This window comes from Orycteropus afer, unplaced genomic scaffold (genome assembly GCF_000298275.1).
Source record: "Orycteropus afer afer isolate SDZICR_OR568_19922 unplaced genomic scaffold, OryAfe1.0 scaffold00020, whole genome shotgun sequence".
Classification (NCBI taxonomy): Eukaryota; Metazoa; Chordata; class Mammalia; order Tubulidentata; family Orycteropodidae; genus Orycteropus; species Orycteropus afer.
This window is the reverse complement of record NW_006921607.1, coordinates 16,050,238-16,054,649: the sequence shown is the minus strand read 5'-3', so window position 1 is coordinate 16,054,649 and position 4,412 is coordinate 16,050,238. Positions and strand designations below refer to the sequence as shown.

Below are 4,412 nucleotides of genomic sequence, written 5' to 3'. Positions count from 1 at the left end.
AATCTACTTCCGTAGTGATACTGCCTCGGAAACCCAAGGAGGGGTCGCTATGAGTCGGGTCCGACTCAACGGCACATAACAACAACAACAACATACTTTTCCAAGGAAAAATATTCTACAAATCTAGAAACACAGTTTGTTGAGAAAAATCTCCACACCTTTGCTGTAACTGCTTCCTCAGCCTTTCCAGTTGTCCTAGGCCACACGTCACATCTAGCTTCATAGAAGCTGGTGGCAATGACCATCTGTGGAAGGAGAAATGAATGGCCAGGAGAAAGGGGAGCAAGCCTTCCACGGGAGGGTGGCAGATGGTGGCAGATGTTTGGAACAAGAACATCATCCATCGCAGTGGTCAAGTCCTTTCCTCCATTAAGCCATCAAGGCGTGGGAAGTTCATGCTCCACCATTTAGTCCTTTGTTCCTACTGAATGTTGTACCATGTGAATGTACTTCCTATTTTTTTTTTAAGAAAGTGCTTAAAATACAGGTCCTTACAAATAATTAAATTCAAATGCACACGCCTTTGTGTGTGTGTGTGTGTGTGATTTGGGTGAAGATTTACAGAGCAGATTCACTTTCCACATAGCAGTTCACATATACTTTGTCTCATGTCATTGACCACAGTTTACCACAATGCAACAGCTCCCCTCCCACTTCCTCCCCATACTTACCTCTTCCCTGTGTCCACCCCTCCATGCACTCCGGCCCCCTGAGCTGTCTCCCTGTGCATAAGCAGCCCTTTTTTCTCCCATGAGTGTTCTCTCCAAGGAATGTATCTACCTGAGGTAAACGTTCAACTCATATGCCTGTCATTTGTTTGGCTGGACACCACAGGTGTGGGTTCAATTCCAGACCTGAAGGGCAGCTAGGGGCCATAGTCTCAGTGGTTCCACCAGGCTCTATCAGACCAACAAACCTGGTCCCCCCACCTTTTTTTTTTCTCCAAATAATTTTGAGTTTTGTTCCACATTGTTCTCCCTCTCTATCAAGGATCTCCTACATAGATCCCCTTCCAAGTGGATGACAGTGGTAGCCAGGCACCATCTAGTTCTTCTGGTCTCATAGTCGTATAGGCTGCAGATTGGATGGTGTACCACAAATGCACATGCCTTTTGACCAAGCAACTCTCTAACTACAAGTTTATTATGTAAATAAGTCCACACATGTGCAAACTGATACACGTGCAAATCAATTCATGGCCTCACTGTGTGCGATAACACTAAACCGGAAGCAACCTAAAGAAAGGTCCAACAACTGTGGACCGGTAAAATTAATTACGCATTTACACTAGAATCTATGTAACTGTTTGTGTTAAAAGGGGTAAGAGGGTAGAAAAGAGCACACGTGTACGCACGCACACACACACACTTCCCTATATATGCATAAACATCCACCCAAGAAACTGATGTAACATTGGTTGCACCTGCACAAAAGAACTGAGTGTCAGAAAACAGGGCAGAAGGGAAATATTTCTCTTTACATCCTTTTGCTCCTCTTTGGATACTGAAGCATGAGAACCTATTACATATTCACAAATAAATATTTAAAATACTAAACTGAATCATACACTTTTTAAATTTTGTCTGTTTCCACATTTCCCAGCCTGGATCCTCAGATCCCACTCTACTCTCTCTCCTTCAGGCCAATTTCTCCCCTGGGCTCAGCCCCTCGGCAGGTCCTCTTTGTTCCCTGGCAACTAAGTCTTGCTGGGGGAAAGGACCAGATCATTGTGATTGTCCCAAAGAGATGCTGCCCCTCCCTGTGGAAGGAGTATATACATGGCCACTCTGTCGCTACCAGGCCTAACCAGGTAACTTGCTTTTATCACTGAAATGTGAGTGAAGTGCCACTTCTGGTCACAAGGATTAACAGCCATCTCAAGATTCTGCCACTTCTGGTCACAAGTGTTAACAGCCATCTCGAGATTCCGCCACCTCTCTTTGCCCTCCACCATAAGATTAACAAGTCCCAGGTAAGACCTGCACCTTCACCTAGATCCCAGAGTGGTGACACAGAACAGCCTCAAAGCAAACCCAACATGACCACACAGTATGAGCAAGAAATACACCTTTGTGTTTTTAAGCTACTGAGATTTTCAGATTATTTTGTTACCATACCATAACTTACCCTAAGCTGACTAACCATATAACGAATTCCAAAACAACTGAAATGACCTAATCTAGCGTGGCCTGTCGTTTTACCTCTGCTCTGTATTTCCCTACGAGTCCCTGAGTGGCAAAAACAGTTAAATGCTGCACCACTAAGCTTAAAGGTTGGTGGTCTGAACCCACTCACAGGTGCCTCAGAAGCCAGGCCTAATGATCTGTTTCCAAAGGGTCACAACCCTGAAAACCTTCCGGAGCAGCTCTACTCTGCACACACGTGGAGCTACTCTGAGTCGGAATGGACTCCACAGCAACCTACAACCACAACTGTATTCCCCAACTTCTCAACTCCCTGGAGTGTCCTCATTTATAAAATGAAGACAATCACAGTACCTGCTTCATAGGGTCTTTTGAGGATTAAATGGATTCTATGCAGAAAGCACTTTATGTAGCAATAACTTGTACAGAGTAGCACTTACTACTACAGTGTCAGTATTACTGATAGATTTCACTGGTCCTTCTGTGTCTCTCTAAAAATAGCATGTAATCTGCTGGCCTCTTGATCCCATCTACACATACATCTTTCCTTCAGGTCACCATCTCCTCTGCTGTCTACATTTCATTTGTCTCTTCTCTACTAGGTCACTCCCCTCTTCCTACCATAGCAGTTAACCACCCTAACTGCACATTAAGTCACCTATGTTTCTATCGCAATTAATAACACTAGTATTCTCCAAGGCAAGAGGACTTGGTCTGTGTCCACCTTTATTCCTCTTCCTTTGTCATCACACATATACAACTAGTTTCCATATTCTAAAGACCCTAACTCTAAAATTTCTCTCATTTCTATTCCCCTGCCCCCAGGGTAGACTACTATCACCCCTTGCCAAAGGGCCCTATCACACTATCCTTTTCCAAAAGACTACTGCAATAGCCTTCCAAGGCCTGTCTCCTCCAGTCTCTAATCCATCTTGCAGCTGAATTAAAAAAAAAAAAAAAAATCTACCTAAACCTCAACTCAACACGTTGTTTACTTGCTCAAAAACCTTGCAGGAAACAATATGAAAACCTGTTAGACATTATTTACTAACACTGTCTCATACACATTCCCTATGACCCAGCAATTCTGCTCTTAGATATCAAAAATCAAACCCACTGCCACCGAGTCAATTCCAACTCACAGCGACCCTGTAAGACAGAGTAGAACTGCCCTATAGGGTTTCCAAGGCTGTAAATCTTTACAGAAGCAGATTCCCTCATCTTTCTCCCAAAGAGCAGCTGGTGGGTTCAAACCACTGACCTTCTGGTTAGCAGCCCAATGCTTTCACTACTGCACCATCAGAGAAATGTGTGCATATGTTCACCAAAGACAAGCCCAAGAATGGTCACAGCACCACTATTTGTAATAACTGAAAAATGAAACAACTCAAATGTCAAGCACAGTAGGAAAAGTAAACTGTGAGATACACATATATTGCATAATGTATATTTTATGTGTATACTATACAGTTATACAGCAAAGGCTGGCAAGCTTCCATAAAGGGATAGATAGTAAATTTTTAGGCTTTGAGGGTTGTGTGCTCTCTGTTGCAACTCTGCTATTGTCACATAAAAGCAGCTATGTTTCAGAAAAGGAAGGTGAGAACGCCTGCACAACCTGAAGAACGTAACCAGTACCACTGAATTGTATGTGCAGAAACTGTGGAACTGATGTATGTTCTGCTGTGTGTATTCTCAACAACAACAACAGAACACAATAAATTATACATAAACAAATAAATAAAAGCAGCGATGGACGATATATGAACAAATGAGCATGGCTCTGCCCCAATAAAGCTTTATTAACAAAAACCGATAGTCATCTACATGTAGCTCATGGGCCAAGATCTGCCAACCTCTGCCATAAAGCAATGAGAAAGAACAAATTACAACAACACTGAACAACAGGGAAGAATTCCACAAACATAATGTTGGGCAAAAGAAGCTGAATTATTTCATTTATACAAAGTTCAAAAACAGGCAAAATTAATCTGTGGGGTTAGAAGTCAGAATAATAGCTACCCTTGGGGGGGCAGTCTGTGACTAGAAGGGGGTTCTGGTAACGCTCTGTGTCTGGATCTGGGTGCTGGTAACACAAGCGTATTCACTTAATCAAATTTACCAAGCTATACACTTAGATTTACATACTTTCATATCTGTATTTTATACTTTCATTTAAAAATTACATTTGAAAAAGATGGTTAAAATGACAAATTTTTTGTTATATATATTTTACCACAATAAAATTCAAATTAAAAAAAAAAAAAA

At 42.1% G+C, this 4,412-nt stretch overlaps 1 protein-coding gene across 1 annotated transcript in view; it reads right to left on the bottom strand.

Moving 5' to 3' along the window:
- DHX35 (DEAH-box helicase 35) overlaps positions 1 to 4,412 on the bottom strand; it is a 101,070-nt gene that overhangs the window by 84,424 nt on the left and 12,234 nt on the right. The gene's annotated exons all lie outside the window — the stretch shown is intronic.